The 23,942-nt window shown below is 44.3% G+C and overlaps 1 pseudogene; it reads left to right on the top strand.

Moving 5' to 3' along the window:
- The first annotated feature begins 21,510 nt into the window (after nt 1-21,510).
- On the top strand, nt 21,511-23,154 carry LOC123158338 (uncharacterized; annotated as a pseudogene).
- The last annotated feature ends 788 nt before the right edge of the window (nt 23,155-23,942 follow it).

The raw sequence follows: 23,942 nt of genomic DNA, 5'->3' as shown, positions 1-23,942 counted from the left end.
GGCTTTCGTGAACCTGTCGCTTCAAAAGAAATTGAGGGTCTTGATGAGCTAAAGGATTTGAAAAGCTTACTTTCCGGGTTACCCTTCGGACTTTCAGCTGTGGCAAAGGCTCCGAGTCGGAGGAAAGTGACGTTACCTCTTCAACCACCGGGTTACTGGCGCCGGTGTCATCCTGTCAATGAGCAAGTGTTGATAAGGAAAACAGCAACAAATAACAAGTACGACAAGAATTTAAAGGCTTGGGGGTTACCTCTGACTCGGAGCTGTCGCTTAACTGCATCAGCTCCGAAGCAGTAGGCCTGCTTCCTTTTTTGCGAGGGGCGGCTTTCTTGGCGGCTTTCTTCGCCTTCCTGGCCTTCTTGGCCGCCTCATGGTCATACTTGACCCGCCAGAACTTGTCATCAGCCTAAAAAATACAATGAGGAATTCTTACAACAGGTTCAAATGAAGGTTATATGCAGACGAAGATGAAAAGTTAAAGTCAGCGGCTTACCGCTGGGGCTGGATTGGTCTTGCAGAAGGGGGCTAACCCGGTCCTTCCGCAGTCTGCCAGGCTCTCGTTTAAAAGAGCCTTGGTCTCCTCCTCAGCAACATCTTCTGGAAGATCATTGCGGCTGTGCCTCTGAGGGTCATCCTTTCGCCCAGTGTACTCACACATTAAGCCGGGGCGGCGGCTCAATGGGATCACCCGCCATGAGATCCAGACCCGGACCAGGTCGATTCCGTTCAGACCGTTGCCCAGGAGGGCCTTGATTTTATTGATGGTAGGAAGCAGAGGCTGGCGCTCCGCTGGAGTCAGCTTATCCGACAGTGGGTGAGTCGGCTCTAGTCGTGTTGGGCGAAAGCCGGGCAGCGGGCTTTCGTCAGCCGGGGACGTATCGTGGCAGTAGAACCAAGTCATGTTCCAGTCCTTGGGATGGCTCGGCGGCTCTGCATAAGGGAACAGACAATCCCTACGCCGCTGGATGGAAATGCCACCTAACTCCAGACTCGGCCCATTGGCACACTCATTCTGGCGGTTTAAGTAAAACAGCTCTCTGAAAAGCAGCAGACTTGGCTCTTCTCCAAGGTAAACCTCGCAGAAGACTTGAAAATTGCAGATGTTGGATACGGAGTTGGGTCCTATATCTTGAGGCCGCAAGTCGAAGAAGTTGAGCACATCTCTAAAAAACTTTGAGCCGGGCGGTGCGATGCCCCGACTCATATGATCTGCGAAGATCACTACCTCCCCGTCCCTCGGCTGTGGTCTTTCTTCGGATGGGTCAGGGGCACGGTAGGACATGACTTCTTTCTTAGGGAGATATCCGGACTTAACAAAATTGGCTAGGGTCTCGTTGGTGACGTTGGACCTCATCCAGTTGCAAGTGATGGGAGCCTTGGGAGGCATGGTGAAAGTTGGCAGTCTATGACAAAAGGAAAATGTCCGGGTTAATTATAAGCCGGAGATCTACAGTTCAAAACTAAGGTGGCGGCTTATGAAGGGGACTAATGATATATACTCAGGTACAGTGGGTTATTTAAGCCGCAGGGGCATTCAGATTAAGTTGGTTATCTACGGCCTTACTACAGTTAAGCCGGAGGATTCTACGAAGCATGGCTTTCTTTAAACCGGAGGATTCTACAGCGCGCGGGTACTTTAACCCGGAATCATAAGCCACCAAGATTCAATGGTTGCAGTTTTTACTAAGTGTGGTAAAACAGGTTTCACATATTGCAGTAGCTTTTTTAGATCAAAATGGTCGGGTGAAATGAAAATTTTCTAGACCTAGAAACAGACGGGCGGATGTTCTTGAGCTCGAACGAAGCATCTATACAGTGGAAAGAGATCTACTGGCATTTGAAATGAGGTCTAAACAACTGCCGCACTAGTTTTATACAAGGCTAAAGATCAAACAAGGGCAGTGACTACGAGAACTACCGAAGCTTGTGGTAATGGCGATGAACACGAAGAACACGGCGAACCCTACTGCAGATCTACTCTACGGGGTGGTGAGAACTTACCGGAGTTGAAGAGGTGCGGGAGTCACCGCCGTTTATCTGGTCCGAGTCAGGGTGATGCAGCGGCCAAGGTTGACGAAGACCGGAGGCGAGACGGCGGCGGCGGAGTGCGAGCTCAGTGAGAAAGGCAGCGGCGCGAGGAGGAAGAAGGAAGCGTGAGAAGAGCCCGTCGGGCCGGACTATTTATAAGGCAAGGTCATAAGTGGGCGCGAGATTCAAGGAGTCCACGGCGTGGTTATCTCCCCCCATGACGCCTCGATTTTCGGAACGACAGTAAAGCAAAGATCCGTTGCGGATCTGGCGGAGTAAAAAACGGACTTAATGGAGGATGACATCACGGCGGATTATCCGGAGTCCAGAGGATGACGTCACTCCGGGTTATGGCCTTCACATGAATGGTAAGCCGGAGATTTTTTCTGTCAGAAGCGTTGAAGATTGACATGAGCCCGCTCAAATCAATCTGGGGCCTAATGTTGAGGATATAGACCTTAGAGTCACCCGCCAGGAGGGGCCGGGTTACTCGTATGGTCATTGCCAGAAGCCCGGAGACAAGCTTGAAGACGATGGGCCAGAGATGGGCTAAGACCCGGATACGGCTTAAGGCCCATAGTTGTAATCATTATTATGGTAGAACTTGTAGTGTAAGGCAAGTATGATTGAGAGTCCGAGCCGGACACTCTTATGAGCCGGCCGGGACTCTAAGGGCTGCTGGGCGTTTTCCTCCCTATATAAAGGGACGACCCGGCAGCGGTTTAGGGACAAGAACAATCTCATCGAGAGCCGGGCATAGCAAGTTTAGCTCCCTGGTGATCGTAACCCTAATCAATACCAACTCAACTGGACGTAGGCTTTTACCTTCACCGTAAGGGGCCGAACCAGTATAAACCCTCGTGTCCCTTCTCCCACATTAACCCCTTCAAGTTTCCTGGTTGCGATGGCTCCACGACTAAGTCCTAGCTCGAGGACATCTGCCGTGACAATTCCACAACACCCTAGCTCGCTAAGATCTTGCGGACGGACTCGACGAACACAAAGACACAAGATTTATACTGGTTCGGGCCACCGTTGTGGTGTAATACCCTACTCCAGTGTGGTGGTGGTGGATTGCCTCTTGGGCTGATGATGAACAGTACAAGGGGAAGAACAGCCTCCTGAGGTTGAGGTGTTCTACGAGCTAGCGGGTGCAAGGATGGTGTGGATCCAATCCAAGCTCCTCTCCCACTGTGGTGGCTAGTTCTACTTATATAGGCCCTGGTCCTCTTCCCAAATATTGAGCGGGAAGGGAGCCAACCATGGCCAATTCGAAGGGGGACAACTAGTACAGCTTATCTTGACAAAAGCGGTCTTTGCCTGCGGAAAGCTCTGGTGGTGACGCCGTCTTGGGCTCCACGGTGACCTCCGTCCTGCCGTCCGCCTGGTCTTGGCCTTGTTGCACTAATATGGGAACCTTTGCTTGCTGCCTCGGTACTCCGTGCCTGCGCTGGCCTCCTTAGCACCAAAGAGGAATCAAGGACGCTGCACGCGCTAGCGCCCGCCTGGCACCTGCCTGATCTTGATCGTCATGGCTCACATCACGAGAGCCTCGCGAGGTTTGCCCTGCCTTGATATCTCCGCTCCTCGCGAGGCAGCCTGGTGAGGCCACTCCTGAGGGGGTCTTGCGTCATCCCCCTCACGAGGCTTGGCCCCTCGCGAGGGTCTTGATTGCCTCGTTGATGGAGATGGGCCGTACAGGCCTGCAGCACAGCCACGCCATGGGCCGCAGACAGGCAAGTCTGGGGACCCCCGTTCCCAGAACGCCGACATCAGCTTTGTAGTTATTGTAACAGTGGCAACGGAAAAGTAACTAAGAAAAGATCAATACGTGAAAAGCTCGTAGGCATTGGATTAGTGATGGATAATTATGTCGGATGCGATTCCTCATGCAACAGTTATAACATAGGGTGACACCGAACTAGCTCCAATTCATCAATAATATAATGTAGGCATGTATTCCGAATATAGTCATACGTGCCTATGGAAAAGAACTTGCATGACATCTTTTGTCCTACCCTCCCGTGGCAGCGGGGTCCTATTGGAAACTAAGGGATATTAAGGCCTTCTTTTAATAGAGTACCGGACCAAAGCATTAACACTTAGTGAATACATGAACTCCTCAAACTACGGCCATCACCGGGAGTGGTCCCGATTATTGTCACTTCGGGGTTACCGGATCATAACACATAATAAGTGACTAATGACTTGCAAGATAGGATCAAGAAATCACATATATTCATGAAAACATAATAGGTTCAGATCTGAATTCATGGCACTCGGGCGCTAGTGACAAGCATTAAGCATAGCAAAGTCATAGCAACATCAATCTCAGAACATAGTGGACACTAGGGATCAAACCCTAACAAAACTAACTCGATTACATGATAAATCTCATCCAACCCATCACCGTCCAGCAAGCCTACGATGGAATTACTCACGCACGGCGGTGAGCATCATGAAATTGGTGATGGAGGATGGTTGATGATGACGACGGTGACGGATTCCCCTCTCCGGAGCCCCGAACGGACTCCAGATTAGCCCTCCCGAGAGAGATTTGGGCTTGGCGGCGGCTCCGTATCGTAAAACGCGATGAATCCTTCTCTCTGATTTTTTTCTCCCCGAACGTGAATATATAGAGTTGGAGTTGAGGTCGGTGGAGCCTAATGGGGCCCATGAGACAGGGGGCGCGCCCAGGGGGTAGGTGCGCCTCCCACCCTCGTGGACAGGGTAAGGCCCCCTGGTCTTGATTCTTTCGCCAGTATTTTTTATTAATTCCAAAAATATTCTCGTGAAGTTTCAGGTCATTCCGAGAACTTTTATTTCTGCACAAAAATAATACCATGGCAATTCTGCTGAAAACAGCGTCAGTCCGGGTTAGGTCCATTCAAATATTGCAAGTTAGAGTCCAAAACAAGGGCAAAAGTGTTTGGAAAAGTAGATACGATGGAGACGTATCAGGCATCAAATAACAATTATTTAGATTCAAAACTAATCCCAAAGGTAGATGTATAGGTAGCGTGTCGATGGCGATCACATCAACCTTGAAACCATTTCCCACGCGCATCATCACCTCGTCCTTAGCAGGTCTCCGTTTATTCCGCAGCTCCTATTTTGAGTTACAAATATTAGCAACCGAACCAGTATCAAATACCAAGGCACTACTACGAGCACTAGTAAGGTACACATCAATAACATGTATATCACATATACCTTTGTTGACGTTGCCAGCCTTCTTATATGCCAAGTACTTGGAGCAGTTCCGCTTCCAGTGACCATTCCCCTTGCAGTAGAAACACTCAGTCTCAGGTTTTGGTCCAGCCTTGGGTTTCTTCACGCGAGCGGCAACTATGTTTCCGTTCTTCTTGAAGTTCCCTTTCTTTCCCTTGCCTTTCTTGAAACTAGTGGTCTTTTTAACCATCAACACTTGATGCTCCTTCTTGATTTCTACCTCCACGGCCTTAAGCATCACGAAGAGCTTGGGAATCGTTTTCTCCATCCCTTGCATATTATAGTTCATCACAAATCCCTTATAGCTTGGTGGCAATGACTGGAGAACTCTCTCAATGACCATGTCATCTGGAAGATTAACTCCCAACTGAGTCAAGCGGTTGTGAAACCCAAACATTCTGAGTATATGCTCACTAACCGAACTGTTCTCCTCCATCTTGCAGCTAAAGAACTTGTTGGAGGTGTCATACCTCTCAACCCGGGCATGAGCTTGAAATACCAATTTCAGCTCCTCGAACATCTCTCATGCTTCGTGGTGCTCAAAACATCTTTGGAGCCCGGTTCTAAGCCATAAAGCATGGTGCACTGAACTATCGAGAGTCATCAGAACATGCCTGCCAGACGTTCAGAACATCTGCAGGCGAGCCTTGAGGGGGTGCATCAGCAAGTGATGCATTAAGGACATAAGCCTTATGTGCAGCAATGAGGATAATCCTCAAGTTACGGACCCAGTCCACATAGTTGCTTTCATCATCTTTCAACTTAGCTTTCTCTAGGAACGCATTAAAATTCAGGGGAATTACAGCGCGGGCCATTGATCTACAACACAAATTTTACAAAGAAAATTAAGACTAAGTTCATGATAATTTAGTTCAGTTAATAAAATTACTAATGAACTCCCACTTAAATTAACATCCCTCAAGTTGTCTAAGTGATACATGATCCAAATCAACTAACCCATGTCCGATCATCACATGAGATGGGGTAGTCATCAATGGTGAACATCTCCATGTTGATCATATCTACTATATGACTCATGTTCGACCTTTCTGTCTCCTGTGTTTCGAGGCCATGTCTGTTCATGTTAGGATCGTCAAGTTTAACCCAAGTATTCTGCATGTGTAAAACTGGCTTACACCCATTGTATGCGAACCTAGAGTCTATCACACCCAATCATCACGAGGTGCTTTAAAATGACGAACTTTTGCAACAATGCATACTTAGGGAGAACATAGTTTCTTGAATTAAGTGAAGAGATCATCTTATAATGCTACCGTCGTCATAAGTAAAATAAGATGCATAAAATTATAAACATCACATTCAATCCATATGTGACATGATATGGCCATTATCATCTCGTGCCTTTGATCTCCATCTCCAAAGCTCCAGCATGATCTCCATCGTCACCAACATAACAACATGATATCCATCATCATGATCTCCATCATCGTATCGTCACGTGGTCGTCTCACCAACTATTGCTAACGCATAGCGATAAACTAAAGTAATTACATGATGAATAATAAATTAAAGACAACCCTATGGCTCCTGCCGGTGGTTGTACTCATCGACATGCAAGTCATGAACCTATTATAGAACATGATCATCTCATACATCAATATATATCACATCGCATTTTTGCCATACCACATCACAACATGCCCTGCAAAAACAAGTTAAACATCCTCTACTTTGTTGTTGCAAATTTTACATGGCTGCTATGGGCAACTAGCAAGAACCGTTCTTACCTACGTAAAGCCACAACGGTGATAATCAAGTTTCCTGATAACCTTATACAAGTAACGATTTCATAAAATTAGATGCAACTAAAGTAGGAGAGACAGAAACCCGCTAGCCACCTTATGCAAAACAAGTTGCATGTCTGTCGGCGGAACCAGTCTCTTATGCGTGGAGAAGTAAGGTTGGTCCGGGCCGCTTCATCCAACAATACTGCCGAGTCCAAATAAGAGAAGAGACGTAAGCAATTTGAGCATCAATGCCCACAACTCTTTGTGTTCTACTCGTGCATATACATCTATGCATAGACCTAGCTCTGATACCACTGATGGGGAACGAAGCATGAAAATCAAAGAATTTCCTACGAACACCCAAGATCTATCTAGGAGAACCATATAAATGGAAAGGGAGAGTGTGTCTACGTACTCTTGTAGACCGAAAGCGGAAGCGTATATAACGCAGATGATGTAGTCGTACTCTTCGCGATCCGATCACGACCCAACCGATCTAGTGTCGAACAGACGGCACCTCCGAGTTTAGCACACGTGCGGCTCAATGATGTCTCCTCCTCCTTGATCCATCAAGAGAAGGTGGAGAAGTAGATGGGATCACAACCAGCACGACAACGTGGTGGTGATGGTGGTGGTGGAGTCGGAATACCGGCTGGGCTTCGCTAAGCGAAAAACAATAGACAAGAACTATGCCGGGAGGGAGAGATGGGGCAGCATCCAAGGCCAATGTATTGGGGTCCCTTGCTGCACCCCTCCCCTATATTTATATGTGTGGGAGGGCTGGGATTCCATCCCTAACCCTAATAGGAGTTGGCGCCAAAGGGGGAGAGGACTTTGAGTCCAAGTCCAATCCTATTCCTACTAGGACACCCCTTTTTCCCTTCCCTAGCTACATGGGCTTTTGAGGACTTGGTGATGAAAGGATCGAGAAGAGGCGTCTAGAGGGGGGTGAATAGACTCTAAGCAGAAAAGTTACAGTTTTTAAGTTCTTTAGGTTGAAGTGGAGTTTTGGCACAAGTTTAAACATTCACAATACATATCAAACAAGCATGCCAAGAGTATATGAGCAGCGGAAAGTAAAGCATGCAAGTTGCAAGAATGTAAAGGGAAGGGATTGGAGTGTGCAAACGCAATTTGGAGACACGGAGATTTTTTTTATCCGTGGTTCCGATAGGTGGTGCTATCGTACATCCACGTTGATGGAGACTTCAACCCACGAAGGGTAACGTTTGCGCGAGTCCACGGAGGGCTCCACCCATGAAGGGTCCACGAAGAAGCAACCTTGTCTATCCCACCATGGCCGTCGCCCATGAAGGACTTGCCTCACTCGGGTAGATCTTCACGAAGTAGGCGATCTCCTTGCCCTTACAAACTCCTTGGTTCAACTCCACAATCTTGACGGAGGCTCCCAAGTGACACCTAGCCAATCTAGGAGACACCACTCTCCAAGAAGTAACAAATGGTGTGTTGATGATGAACTCCTTGCTCTTGTGCTTCAAATGATAGTCTCCCCAACACTCAACTCTCTCTCATAGGATTTGGATTTGGTGGAAAGAAGATTTGAGTGGAAAGCAACTTGGGGAAGGCTAGAGATCAAGATTTATGTGGTCGGAATGGGATATCTTGACCTCAACACAAGTGTAGGTGGTTCTCTCTCAGAAAATATGTGTTGGAAGTGTAGGCATGTTCTGATGGCTCTCTCCACGAATGAAGAGTGGGTGGAGGGGTATATATAGCCTCCACAGAAAATCTAACCGTTGCACACAAATCACCAAACTCGGTGGGACCGATTCAGAGAACTCGGTCAGACCGACTTGGTTCATAATGTGACCGTTAGGTGTTTCGGTGGGACCGAATGGATCAACTCGGTGGGACCGATGTGCTAGGGTTAGGGTAAAACCTCATTTCGGTTTGACCGATTACTCAAAGTCGGTGGGACCGATTTGGGTAATAAGCGAAACAGCGAGTTGGCCAAGCAAACTCGGTGGGCCCGGTTGCATATGTCGGTGGGACCGAAATTATTGCAATAGGCAACAGAGAGTTTGCAAGCCCATCTCGGTGAGACCGGGATCCCATCGGTGAGACCAAATTGATTAGGGTTTCTGGCAGTGGCTATGTCAACTGAACTCGGTGGCGCCGGACAGAAAGTTTCGGTGGGGCCGAGTTTGACATTTGGTTTGGGACAAGTGTGGATGTGAGTAAGTGGTTGAGGGCTTTGGAGCATATGACTAAGCACTTTGAGCAAGCAAGCCATTAAGCAACACCTCATCCCCTCTTAATAGTATTGGCTTTCCTATGGATTCAATGTGATTGGACCACTAAAATAAAAAATGTAGAGTCCTGAGCTTTGAGCTTGAGCCAATCCTTTGTCTTCAGCATTTTGAAGGGGTTCCACATCCTCTAGTCCATGCCACTCCATTGTTGAACTTATCTGAAACATACTAGGTAGAAGTATTAGTCCAACAAGAGATATGTTGACATTAATTACCAAAATCACCCATGGAGCACTTGTGCTTTCAATCTCCCCCTTTTTGGTAATTGATGACAACATACATCAAAGCTTTAGATAAGGATATAGAATAACACGTAAAGCTTTGGAAAGACATATAACATGCATAGGCTCCCCCTATATGTATGCAATCATATAAATATGGAATATAGGAGCATGTGAATGCATAAGCATGATAGAGTAAGCCATGTGTTACATGTATCTTGGCTATATGCATCAGAGCAAATGATGTGAATATAGGAAATATACCTTCATGCTCATGAGTCCTTCTTGCAAACAGTATATACATCAGCAAGAGATTCTCATGCACATGACTGTGATGCATATACTTACCTTGTGGTCTTGAGTTGTCTTCGGAAAGAATGAACCTGAGTAAACAAGGTTAGATAACACAGATACATCTACTAGCCAAAGCAAACAAAAGAAGCCACAAGAGTACCAAGACTGGGATGACATGTAGAGAGTGAGTACTGAGTACTCTATTGGATATAGACATGTCCCCAAGGGTAAAGATATGCAATGAATTCAAGGATTTCCTTCCCTTAGATGTCTTGCTCCCTCTGAATCTTGCATGGGATATTGGGAGAAGATAGGGAATAGAAAATCAGAGCAAAGAAAAGAAACAGAGCTAATGCAAACAATCAAATATGAACATGTCTTTGCCCTCTTAAAGACAGGTAACTTCTCTCCTCTTGAACACCAAGCATCTGGGGTTTCTTACACACTCCCCCTGAGTATTCTCTCCCCCTATAGGAATGATTAAGCTTAAGTTTTGATGTAATCTCTCTCTCCCCCTTTGACATCAATTTCCAAGAAGGGCTCTTCTGGATTTTTATTTCAAAAAGGGTTTGGTCCTTCAGTCACAAAGCAAAGTAGCAAGTCGAATGTGATGCTGGTAGAGGACAAGAATCATTGAGTGGAGCTGGAGCATGAAGAATGCAGGAACAAATGGCAAGCTATCTTTTCTGCAGCGAAATCGGTAGCACCGAGTTGTGTGCTTCGGTGGCACCGAAAGAATTCAGTTGGGCCGAAGAAAACAAACCGGTGTGACCGAATTCATCATAGGGAAAAACACTTGTCACCTCAGCTCACTAGGCAATTAAGATCTCACAAGGATTTGCAAGGAATTAGCTGAAAGATTTGCAAGGAATTTGATGCAGAGAATGCAGAACACAAAATAAACAGAAAAAGAATCTAGATGAAGTTTTTTTTGAAAGGGGAAACAAATATGCATGAGACAAATGCAAGAGCACGGAGAAACGCAAGAGAACTTCACCTAGAATTGGGCGGCGACAAAGTCACCTATGTTAGAGTATATTGACTTAGGAGTCAAGTGAGGGGACTTGATCATAGGTCATACTCATCGTTTAAGCTCAAAATGGGGTTACCATTTTTTGTTTAAGCATCTTGATGTATTCACATCTTGTTGAGTTGCTTTGACTCATGTCTTTGATTAAAGCTTATCTAAGATGGAATAACATACCTTGGGTGGTGGTGATGATCTTGATCATGTAGTTGAACTTGTGTGGGTTGCTCGAGGTTGATGTAGCTCATCAAGAGTTGGGAGCACCACTTGGAATTTGAGTTCATCTACCTACATGGGTTAGTTTTGCATGGAAGAGCACTTGTGTATCCAAAATGACAATCATAAAATTTAACATAGAATTTGTCAAAGGATATGTTTGAAGGGTTTGTGCTTCCTTGTCTTCAACCACCATTGTGTAGAGACTTGGTGATGTAGAAATTGCTCAAGATATGAGTGAGTTGCAATTTCATGGATTTAGATTCATCCAAGTACCTACAAGGGTTAGATAGCATGCAAGGGTGCAAATATATCCAAGACATATAGATAGCATCATGAGAGAAATATCAAGGATTAGTCAAAGGCTCATGCCTTGCATGTATCCAAAAAGAGTTCCTACTCCAAGTTTGAAGCATCAACGATGTTCAGTTCACCTCTCAAACGGAAAAAGACTTTCTCATCAAGCGGTTTGGTGAATATATCTGCCAATTGCTTATCGGTACGAACATGCTTAAGATCAGTGTCCCCTTTGGCAACGTGATCTCGAATGAAATGATGACGAACTTCAATATGCTTAGTTCGAGAATGTTGCACGGGATTGTGAGCAATCTTGATAGCACTTTCATTGTCACGAAGCAATGGAACATGTTTCACATATATCCCATAATCTTTAAGAGTTTGAGTCATCCAAAGTAATTGAGCACAACATGAACCAGCGGCAATGTATTCCGCTTCGGCGGTGGATAAGGATACCGAGTTTTGTTTCTTGGAGGACCAAGACACAAGAGATCTACCAAGAAATTGACATGTACCCGAAGTGGACTTTCTATCAACCTTGTCTCGGGCATAGTCCGAATCGGAGTAGCCGACAAGATCAAAAGAAGACCTCTTAGGATACCAAATGCCAAAATTTGGTGTGTGTATTAAGTATCTCACTATCCTTTTCACAGCCTTAAGATGACACTCCTTAGGGGCCGCTTGATATCGTGCACACATGCACACACTTAGCATAATATCGGGACGAGAGGCACATAGATATAACAATGAACCAATCATGGAGCGATAAACCTTTTGATCAACCGGTTCACCATCTTTGGTCAAATCAAGATGTCCACTAGTAGCCATGGGTGTAGTCATACCTTTGCATTCTTGCATATTGAACTTCTTGAATAAGTCCTTCGTGTACTTTGTTTGAGAGTCAAAGGTACCTTCCTTAGTTTGCTTGATTTGCAAACCGAGAAAGAATTTGAGTTCACTCATCTTAGACATCTCAAAGTTCTCCGACATTAGCTTTCCAAACTTCTCACTAAAATAAGGGTTAGTCGAAACAAATATAATATCATCAACATAAATTTGGCACACAAATAGTTCTCCCTTAACCCTTTTAGTAAAAAGAGTAGAATCTATTTTTCCAATTTCAAAGCCTTTTTCAATAAGGAACTTGGTCAAGCATTTATACCACGCTCTAGGAGCTTGTTTAAGACCATAAAGGGCTTTGTGAAGTTTGTAAACATGATTAGGTTTCTTAGGATTGGCAAAGCCGGGAGGTTGCTTAACATAAACTTCCTCCTCAATTTCACCATTTAGAAAAGCACTTTTGCCATTTGGTACAAGGTGATATCATGGTGATTAGCCATAAGCAAGTAAGATGCGAATGGACTCAAGTCTAGCAACGGGGGCATATGTCTCACCATAGTCCATACCTTCGACTTGAGTGTAGCCTTGGGCGACTAGACGTGCTTTGTTGTGGACGACTTGACCATCTTCATCTTGCTTGTTGCGAAACACCCATTTGGTACCAATGATGTTGTGGTTGTTGTCGGGCTTCTCGACCAATGTCCACACTTGGTTTCTCTGAAAGTTGTGTAGCTCTTCATGCATAGCGTTTATCCAATCCGAATCTTCCAATGCTTCTTCAACCTTCATAGGTTCAATGCTAGAGAAGAATGAATAATGTTCACAAAAGTTAGCCAAACGAGTTTTAGACCGAGTGATTCTTCCGGTTTGGATATCATTGTAGATTTGCTCGACGGGATGGTCTTTGGCGACTCTTGCTCAAACTCGTGGGAGCTTTTGCTTGGCTCGGGGTGGAACATCCTCATCATCTTGTCCTCCTTCTTGGCCTTCTTCATTGTTGTCATTGTCGTTCTCTTGTCGTAGTGGAGAAGGAGGTTGTTGATGTTCATCTTGGTGTGCTTCCTTGTTTTCTTCGTCTTGGTGTGTCCCACTTGTGTATGCTTCTGTACCAATTCTTGGTTCACCTTGCCGTGAGGTAGAAGCTTCCACTTGGACGGACAAGGTAGTGTCCTTCACCTCCGTTGGACGAATCTTGCCAATAGACAAATCTTGGATTGCTTCTGAAGGGTCTTTGTCTCCTACATCAATTGGCAATTGCTCTACTTGCGAGCTGTTAGATTCATCAAACTTCACATCTACCATCTCTTCAACCTTTCGGGTGAAATTTTTGTAGATACGGTAAGTGTGAGAGTTTGAGCCATAACCAAGTAGGAAACCTTCATGAGATTTAGGAGCAAATTTAGAACGACGATGCTTATCAAGAATGTAGCACTTTGAGCCGAATACTCTAAAGTATCCAACTTGGGGTTTGTTACCGGTGAGGAGCTCGTATGCCGTCTTGCTGAGTAGCTTGTGAAGATACAAGCGATTTGTTGCATGACAAGCTGTTTCAACCGCTTCCGCCCAAAAGTGTTTTGGAGTCTTGTACTCATCAAGCATTGTTCTTGCCATCTCAATAAGAGTTTGGTTCTTCCTCTCAACAACTCCATTTTGTTGAGGCGTGTACGTAGCCGAGAACTCGTGTGAAATCCCTTCTACGTCAAGAAAGGTATCCACATTTGCGTTCTTGAACTCCGTTCCGTTGTCGCTCCGAACCTTCTTGATCTTCACTTCAAATTGATTTTGGGCCTTCCTAGCGAAGTTTTTGAAGATCGTTTGGACCCGCGATTTGTCATCAAGAAAGAACACCCACGTAAATCTTGAAAAATCATCAACTATGACTAGACCAAATGAGTTACCACCGAGACTCTTGTAGGCATTGGGACCAAAGAGATCCATGTGAAGTAGCTCGAGTGGTCTTCTCGTGGTCATGATGTTCTTCACGGGGTGACTCCCTCCAACTTGTTTTCCTGCCTGACAAGCACTACAAAGTCTATCCTTGTCAAATATAACATCTTTTACTCCAAGGATATGATCACCTTTAATAAGCTTATCAAGATTTCGCATGCCCACATGACCTAGCCTTCTATGCCACAACCAGCCTTTAGAAGATTTAGCAATTAAGCAAGTTCTAGGTTGAGCCTTTTTAGTGAAATCAAGAATGTAAAGATCACCTCTACGTATACCGGTAAAGACCATTTTATGATTGTCTCTACGAAACACTTGGCAATCTACTTCAGTAAATAGGACATTGAAACCGAAATCAACAAGTAGATACTGAAAGTAAATTGTACCCAAGAGATTCAAAGACATTGACATTTTGTATGGAGCTATCATGTGAGATGGCCACCTTACCGAGGCCAACCACCTTACCCTTTGAGATATCACCAAAGGTGACATACTTTCGAGGGTCGTCGTTTTCAGCAAGCTCACGAAACATATCTTTGTCTCCGGTCATATGATCACTACATCCACTATCAAGGACCCATTCCTTTCCTCCAGCCATGTAGCCGCGAAGATTGGCCATAAGACCAAAGTGTCTCATTGCATCATCAAGATCATAGTCACTATCATCATCCTCATCATAGTATCCATGTTCAACATCATCTTGTGATTGATCAACTCGTAGAGAGGGTAATTCATTAGATAAATGATCATTCCTATGGTTATCTTTATGAATTCTAATAGCTTCGGAAATGATGTTGCTAATGATTCCAACATCTCCTTTGGAACGCATGAGATTGGTAAGCTCAAATAGACAATCACCAAAGCTATGATCACTAGATTTCATCTTACTCAAGGCAATAGACTTATGAAGAATTTCGTCTAAAATTTTGAAGGAATAATTTGGAAATCGTTCCTCAAGTAATCTCCACAAAGTATAGGCACAATCAAGATTAGGTAGACTAGCAATCAAATTTTTGGGCAATCCTCTAATGATGAGATTGATAGTTCTAAGATTGCGAATCATGTCAAGATCCTCTTCGGGTGTAGGATGCAAAGGATCAATAAGAGGTGCACAAGGGCTAGTAATGTACTTGTTCAAGTGATATTCATTGAAAATCTCAAGCATTTCATTTTTCCACTCATAAAAATATTCTCCATCAAGAATAGGTACTCTACGTCTAAGACTCCCCAACGTAGACTCATCCATCTTCCTCCAATGGTGTTTAAACCAAAGCAATGGAGACCAAGGCTCTGATACCAATTGAAAGGATCAAGAAGAGGCGTCTAGAGGGGGTGAATAGACTCTAAGAAGAAAAATTGTAGTTTTTAAGTTCTTTAGGTTGAAGTGGAGTTTTGGCACAAGTTTAAACATTCACAATACATATCAAGCAAGCATGCCAAGAGTATATGATCAACGGCAACTAAAGCATGCAAGTTGCAAGAATGTAAATGGAAGGGATTGGAGTGTGCAAACGCAATTTGGAGACACGGAGATTTTTTATCCGTGGTTCCGATAGGTGGTGCTATCGTACATCCACGTTGATGGAGACTTCAACCCACGAAGGGTAACGGTTGCGCGAGTCCACGGAGGGCTCCACCCACGAAGGGTCCACGAAGAAGCAACCTTGTCTATCCCACCATGCCCGACGCCCACGAAGGACTTGCCTCACTCGAGTAGATCTTCACGAAGTAAGCAATCTCCTTGCCCTTACAAACTCCTTGGTTCAACTCCACAATCTTGACGGAGGCTCCCAAGTGACACCTAGCCAATCTAGGAGACACCACTCTCCAAGAAGTAACAAATGGTGTGTTGATGATGAACTCCTTCCTCTTTTGCTTCAAATGATAGTCTCCCCAACACTCAACTCTCTCTCACAGGATTTGGATTTGGTGGAAAGAAGATTTGAGTGGAAAGCAACTTGGGGAAGGCTAGAGATCAAGATTTATGTGGTTGGAATGGGATATCTTGACCTCAACACAAGTGTAGGTGGTTCTCTCTCAGAAAATATGTGTTGGAAGTGTAGGCATGTTCTGATGGCTCTCTCCACGAATGAAGAGTGGGTGGAGGGGTATATATAGCCTCCACACAAAATCTAACCATTACACACAAATCACCAAACTCGGTGGGACCGATTCAGAGAACTCGGTCAGACCGACTTGGTTCATAATGTGACCGTTAGTTGTTTCGGTGGGACCGAATGGATCAACTCGGTGGGACCGATGTGCTAGGGTTAGGGTAAAACCTCATCTCGGTTTGACCGATTACTCAAACTCGGCGGGACTGATTTGGGTAATAAGCGAAACAGAGAGTTGGCCAAGCAAACTCGGTGGGCCCGATTGCATATCTCGGTGGGACCGAAATTATTGCAATAGGCAACAGAGAGTTTGCAAGCCCATCTCGGTGAGACCGGGATCCCATCGCTGAGACCGAATTGATTAGGGTTTCTGGCAGTGGCTATGTCAACTGAACTCGGTGGCGCCGGATAGAAAGTATCGGTGGGGCCGAGTTTGACTTTTTGGTTTGGGACAAGTGTGGATGTGAGAAAGTGGTTGAGGGATTTGGAGCATATCACTAAGCACTTTGAGCAAGCAAGCCATTAAGCAACACCTCATCCCCTCTTAATAGTATTGGCTTTCCTATGGACTCAATGTGATCTTGGGCCACTAAAATAAAAAATGTAGAGTCCTGAGCTTTGAGCCTGAGCCAATCCTTTGTCTTTAGTATTTTGAAGGGGTTCCAAATCCTCTAGTCCATGCCACTCCATTGTTGAACTTATCTGAAACATACTAGGTAGAAGTATTAGTCCAACAAGAGATATGTTGACATTAATTACCAAAATCACCCAGGGAGCACTTGTGCTTTCAGGTGAGCCTAGACCAATAAGGCCAGGGCGCCTCCCCTTAGCCCATGCCAGCCCTTGGGACATGGTGGACCCACTTGTGGACTTCCGGACCCCTCCGGAATCCTCCGGAACCTTCTGGAAGCTTCCTGGTACAATACCGAAAAAACTGCACCTTTTTCCGGAACCCAAAATATGACTTCACATATATAAATCTTTACCTCTCGACCATTCTGAGACTCCTCATGATGTCCAGCATCTCATCTGGGACTCTGAACAACATTCGGTTACCAATAATCAAATATCCCAATACTACTCTAGCGTCAAACAAACGTTAAGCATGCGACCCTGCGGATTCGGGAATCATGTAGTCATGACCAAGACACCTCTCCGGTCAATAACCAATAGCGGGACCTGGATGCCCATATTGGTTCCTACATATTCCACGAAGATCTTTTATCGGTTGAACCATGATGTTAAGGATTCGGTTAATCCCGTATGCAATTCCCTTTGTCCGGCGATATGTTATTCGCCCGAGATTTGATCGTTGGTATCTCAATACCTATTTCAATCTCGTTACCAGAAAGTCTCTTTATTCGCTCTGTAATACCAGATATCATGACTAACTCATTAGGAACATTGCTTGAAATCTCTTTACGATGTTGTATTACCGAGAGGGCTCGGATATATCTCTCCGTCACACGGAGTGACAAATCCCAGTCTCGATCCGTGCCAACCCAACAAACACCTTCGGTGATACCTATACAACACCTTTATGATAACCCAGTTATGAAGTGGCGTTTGGATACACACTAAGTATTCCTCTGGTGTTAGGGAGTTGCACGATCTCATGGTCTTAGGAATAGATACTTGACATGAAGAAAACTATAACAATAAACTAATATGATCAACTTCTAAGCTTATGATTGGGTCTTGTCCATCACATATTTCTCCTAATGTTGTGATCCCGTTATCAAATGACAACTCATGTCTATGGTTCGAAAGCCTTAACCATCTTTGATCAACGAGCTAGTCTAGTAGAGGCTCACAAGGGACATAGTATTTGCTTATGTATTCACACATGTGTTTAAGTTTCCGTTCAGTACAATTCTGCCATGAATAATAAACTTTTATCATGAATAAGGAAATATGATAATAACCAGTTTATTATTGCCTCTAGGGCATATTTCCAATAGATTCTACTGAAAGTTATTATAAGAGGGGAAGATGTGCTTATATGTATTTTAAAGACGCTTGTTTTGCCTTCCTATGCTAGATGATTCTTGCTACAATAACTTATTTACTTACAAAATCCCTATGCATAGGAAGTGGGTTAGGCTTAAATATGTTTTCTTTATGATTCATAATGCTCCCTTTATGTTTCCATTCTTTACTTCTATGTGACATCATTAAAATCATCCTGCCTAGCTAAAAATGCTGTAAAGAAAAGCGCTTGTTGGGAGACAACCCAACATTTACCACTACTATTTTTGTGTATCCACATGATTAAGATACTGTAGTAATCATGTTTTGTATCTGTTCTTTCAATAAAGTGACAAGTAAGACCTCTGGGATAGTGCAAATGATTATTGAATTGATTTTGTGCAAAAACAGAAACTTTTCAGTTCAGTGTTAGAATTGTTATTCTGTACTGGAATGTGATCAATTGATGAATTGTTTTACACAGTATTGGGATATAAATTATTTATGTTTTCCTAATGTTTGGCAATTTTTGGAGTTACATAAGTATGATAAAAATTAGATCTTTACAGACTATTCTATTTTTGACAAATTCTGTTTTCGATGCATAGTTTTCTTGTTTATAGTTTCTATGCCTTATATTGGTCAATATAAATTATAGAAATGATAGAGTACAGTAGGAATTATGTGAGAATCATTATGAATCCTGTCTTGATAGTACCAAGTGAATGATTTATTCTTTATCATACTAACCTATTTCACGAGTTTCGTTAAGTTTTGTGTGACTGAAGGTTTCAAGTTTTGGGTGAGATATCAATATGAGGAGAATAAGGAGTGGCAAGACCCTAAGCTTCGGGATGCCCAAGGCACCCTAGGTAATATTCAAGGAAGACTCAAGAGCCTAAGTTTGGGGATGCCCCGGATGGCATCCCTCTTTCGTCTTCGATATTATCGGTAACCTCACTTGGAACTATATTTTTATTCGTCGCATCATATGTGTTTCGCTTGGAGCATCTTTTTGTTTTGTTTGTTGTTCCAATAAAATACTTGTTTCTGAAATTTGATTTGGGGAGAGTCCTCACATAGCTACTTAACCGTTGACTACTCATTGATCTTCACGTATATCTTTTGGAGAAGTTTGTCATTCACTCTTGTGCTTCACTTATATCCTAAGAGTAAAACTTTGAATGAGTTGAGTATCATAAATCTGAAATTATATATGCTTGATATGCTTGTCCCATGGGGAGTAATGACTTCACATATAAGAAGTATAAGTGGTAAAATTTATTGTAACTTATCAAACACAGCATTGGTCACTTGAACAATTCATGAAAGAATATTGAAGGAAGAGAGATTTCACATATAAATATACTATGTTGGACATCTTCTATGATTGTGAGCCCCCATTAATTATTTTCAATCTTGATCAAGTAGTTGACGTTGGACAAACAAGACAACGTAATGGGTTGTGTTTGTTTATCTTCACATAGAAGTTATATTGTCATGGATCCTCTAACATGTGGTGCTTTCTCATAATCCTTTGCTAGCTAAACTTTCATACTAAGTAGGGATACTGCTTGTGCATCCAAAAATACTTAAACCTAGTTTCTTGTCATCAGAGTCCACCATATCTAACTATGGATTGAATAAGATCCTTAAAGTAAGTTGTCATCGATGCAAAGCAATAAAATTTTGCTCCTAAATATTTATGATGTTTTATTGTAAGGGAAAATATGCTTTGTACGAACTTGCGATGGTAACACAATAAAAGGAATGGACTGCATAATAAAGGTTGCTATCATAAGGGGTAATATAAAGTGATGTTCCTTTACATTAAGAGTTGCACATCCAAAAATCAAAAGCGCATGACAACCTCTGCTCCCCTCCGCGAAGGGCCTATCTTGTAATTTTTAGTGTTTACTTTTGCAAGAGTCAATAGTATTCATTCTCATTTCAACCTCAATTTTCTCCACTTGGCAAGCATCATGTGGTAGGGAATGATCCAAGCACATATATCCAGTTGAATATAGGTAATCATGAGTTATTATTGTTGACATTATCCCTGAGATAAATAAGTCGAGAGGCAAAACTTTCAGCCCCTATCTTCCTCTGTGTCCGATTGAAACAACTTTGCTCTAAAAATATGCTTTCGGTGTCAGCAATCATGGAAGACTAAATGATAGTTGAGTATGTGGACTTTGCTAAATCAAAGATCTTTCATAGACCCTTCCTGAAAATAAGATGAATTGTAATTCTTTGATGACTAAGGACATAGTTTGTTAGTTTTTAAGAAACTTTATGGTTTATACTTTAAACTTGTGAATAGCTTGCTACTTGACCATGAAATTTTTTATGAGAAATGAGCTACTGTTTATGATATATAATGATGCTATTAAAAGTGATTGAAATTATCATTAATCAAACTTATGCATTATTCTAACATTCACACTTCATAGCTTATTTCTTTTCTCATTTGCCTACTTGAGAAACAAGCAGGAATTAAGCTTGGGGATGCTGATACGTCTCCGACGTATCTATAACTTATGAAGTATCCATGCCATGTTTACAACAATTTTATATGGTTTTTGGTGCACTTTTATATGTTTTCCATGAACTAATCTATTAACCTGGTGCCCAGTGCCAGTTGTTGTTTTCTGCTTGTTTTTGGTTTTCCAGAAAATCCATACCAAACGAAGTCCAAACACAGCGAAACTTTCCGACTATTTTTTCTGGAACATAAGAGACCCCGAAGCTTCACGGGAGGACCAGAAGACCCATGAGGTGGTGACAAGGCAACCCCACGCGCCCTGGGGGTAGGAGGGGGTTGTTGCCTTGTGGGCCCCTCATAACTCCTTTTAGCATGAAATTAACACCAAAAATTCTTATAATTAGAGAAACCCCCAGAAATAAACCTAGAACTTCGACTCCACTGCCGGAAGCCTCTGTTCCAAAGAGAGCCCATCTCGAGGTCTTTTTTGGCACCCTACTGGAGGGGAAATCATCACCGAAGTCCATCTTCATCATCCATGCGGACTCCATGACAAGGAGGGAGTAGTTCACCCCCGGGGCTGAGGGTATGTACCAGTAGCAATGTGTTTCATCTCTCTCTCTCTCTCGGGATCTTTGTTTGGCACGATCTTGGTGTAGCATGAGCTTTGTTAATATAGATGAACCATATCGTGTTCTTCCCTCTCTATCTTTGTTGTGATGAATTGAGTCTTGCTCTTTGAGATTTAATTGTTATCGGATTGAATATTTGGATTTGAGATAACTTGATGTATGTCTTGCATGCAGATACCCGTGGTGACAATGGGGTATTCTATTGGGTCATTTGATATATGTTTCGGTAATCAACTTGCAGATTCCCGTGGTGACATTGGGGTAATCTAGGCATAGAGGTTGATACACGTTTTCGTCCTACTTTCTCTGATAGGGACTTTGGAGTGATTCTTTGTTGCACATTGATGGATTGTCATATGATTCTATTATGTTAGCACTGTTGAGAGATTGCAGTAGTGAAAGTATGAACCCTAGGCCTTGTTTCCAAGCATTGCAATGCCATTTGTGCTCACTTGTGTCACTTGTTACCTTGCTGTTTTTATTATTTCAGATTTAAAAAACCTATATCTACTATCCATACTACACTTGTATCACAATCTCTTCACCGAACTACTGCACCTATACAATTGACAACTGTATTGGGTGTGTTGGGGACATAAGAGATTTCTTGTATTTGATTGCAGGCTTGTTTGAGAGAGACTATATTCATCCTACACCTCCCACGAATTGATAAACCTTAGGTCATCCACTTTAGGGAAATTTGTTGTTATCCTACAGAACTCTACGCTTGGAGGCCCAATAGAGTCTACAAGAGCAAAGTTGTGTAGTATACATCAGTTTCCTTCCCCTTGTGGCGCCCTACCTCTCCTTCAACCTATGTATACTAGAGGTTTTGGGCACTTTTATACATAAGTTTTGGGGTCTCCTCTAATTCTCTAGTTCTAGTTGGTTCAATTAGAGCTTAATCTAGATCTAATCCTCATAATCAGAAGCCCAGTGTGGTTGTAGTCTCCTCCCTCTAAGAGCATCTCCAACAGCGGCGCCAAAAGACTCGCGCGTGCGGTAAACTGCCATTTTAGCGCACGCGGGACGTTTTTGCACGCTCCAGCGGAGGCGGGAAACGATTGCGCACACGCGGGAGAAAGCTGGGAGTCGCGCGCTAGATTTGACGCACCGCTTCCGGCGCGACTATAAATTGCGGCGCTTGCCACACGGCCTCCCATCGCCTCGACACTGCCACGTACGCTCTCCCCGCTTCCTCTGCTTCCTCTGCCGCTTCCTCGCCCCACCACCGATGCGCCACCACCGCGCCACCATGCCGCCGCACCGCCGGGGATCTTCGGGCTACCGCGGCGTCCGACAGCGCCCCTCCGGCACTTTCTACGCGGAGATTTGGTCCGGCGACGTCCGCCTCGACCTCGGCACATTTGAGACCGCGCACGAGGCCTCCCGCGCGTACGACGCGGCGGCGTGGCAACCCCAAAGGACTCACGCGCAGATGAACTTCCACGGCGTCTTCACGCGCGAGCAGGCGCAGGCCGTCGCCCCCCGCCTCGTCTTATAACAGATCAGGAGCGTGAGGAACACCGTCGGCGGCAGCGCCGCCTCCTCATCGCCGAGGAGGACGAGCGAGCCATGGCGGAGTGGTGCCGGCGCTACCCAAAGGACGTCGCGGACAAGAACGCCTTCTGGGCGGAGAGGACGGCAAGGCACCATGCGGAGAGAGCGGACAGGCGTCAGCGGAAGGCACTCGCGGAGGCGCAGCGCGATCTTGTTAACGCAGGTGGGGAGTCGTTCTTCGACTCAGGCGATCCTCGTTGGGAAGACGCGTGGCTCTCTACCTCAGACTACACCAGCAAGAATGATGATGATGATGATGATGACTCGGAGTAGATTCTAGTTGCACCATAGTTTTTTATCTAGTTGCACCGTAGTTTTTATCTATCTATGCTATGAACTATGTACGCATTGTGAAATATCTATGTATCGTTTTATCTATCTATCTGTCTATGCATATGCACCATAGTCCAGAGTGTTTGTGCGAGAGCGCGCACACTGCATTTTAGCGCACCTGCTGGAGCAACGCGCGTGCACTAAAGTTTACAGCGGCCGCTGGAGCCAGCGCTCCCCGCCGCGCTAAAACAGGCGATTGGCGTGTTGCAAACACATTTTTAGCGCGCCGCGCGTTGGGCGGCTGTTGGAGATGCTCTAATTCTGTGGCACCCCGGCTCAGAGAGACCCGAACATCCCGTATTCCAGCCCAGAGATCGAGTCCTCTGGATATGGCACTGCTTGGCATAGAACAAATCAGCTCTTTATTACAAATGATACAGATACAAGGGTTCCAATATCACAACGAATTACATTGGCACGAAGACACTACGCCTGCTCAGGTTGCTCTATGCTAGCAGTAGAACAACTCATAGCAGCGGAACAACAACGACATCGATGGACTCCACTCCGCAGGGACTCTGGCTGGAACACTTATCCTCACTCACAAACTCAGGATCCTCAGCAATCAAGTAAACATGGCATGACCTGCAAACTCGCATGACACGCCAGGTGAGTACTTTGAATGTACTCGCAAGGTCACAACAACTGAAAGCAATCAAGACAAATAGCATCATGGCATTTACATGTTAAAGCAATGATGACCATGATAACACTAGAACATCATAAGC

Source organism: Triticum aestivum, chromosome 1D (genome assembly GCF_018294505.1).
Source record: "Triticum aestivum cultivar Chinese Spring chromosome 1D, IWGSC CS RefSeq v2.1, whole genome shotgun sequence".
Lineage (NCBI taxonomy): Eukaryota > Viridiplantae > Streptophyta > Magnoliopsida > Poales > Poaceae > Triticum > Triticum aestivum.
This window is presented reverse-complemented; position numbering and strand designations above follow the sequence as displayed.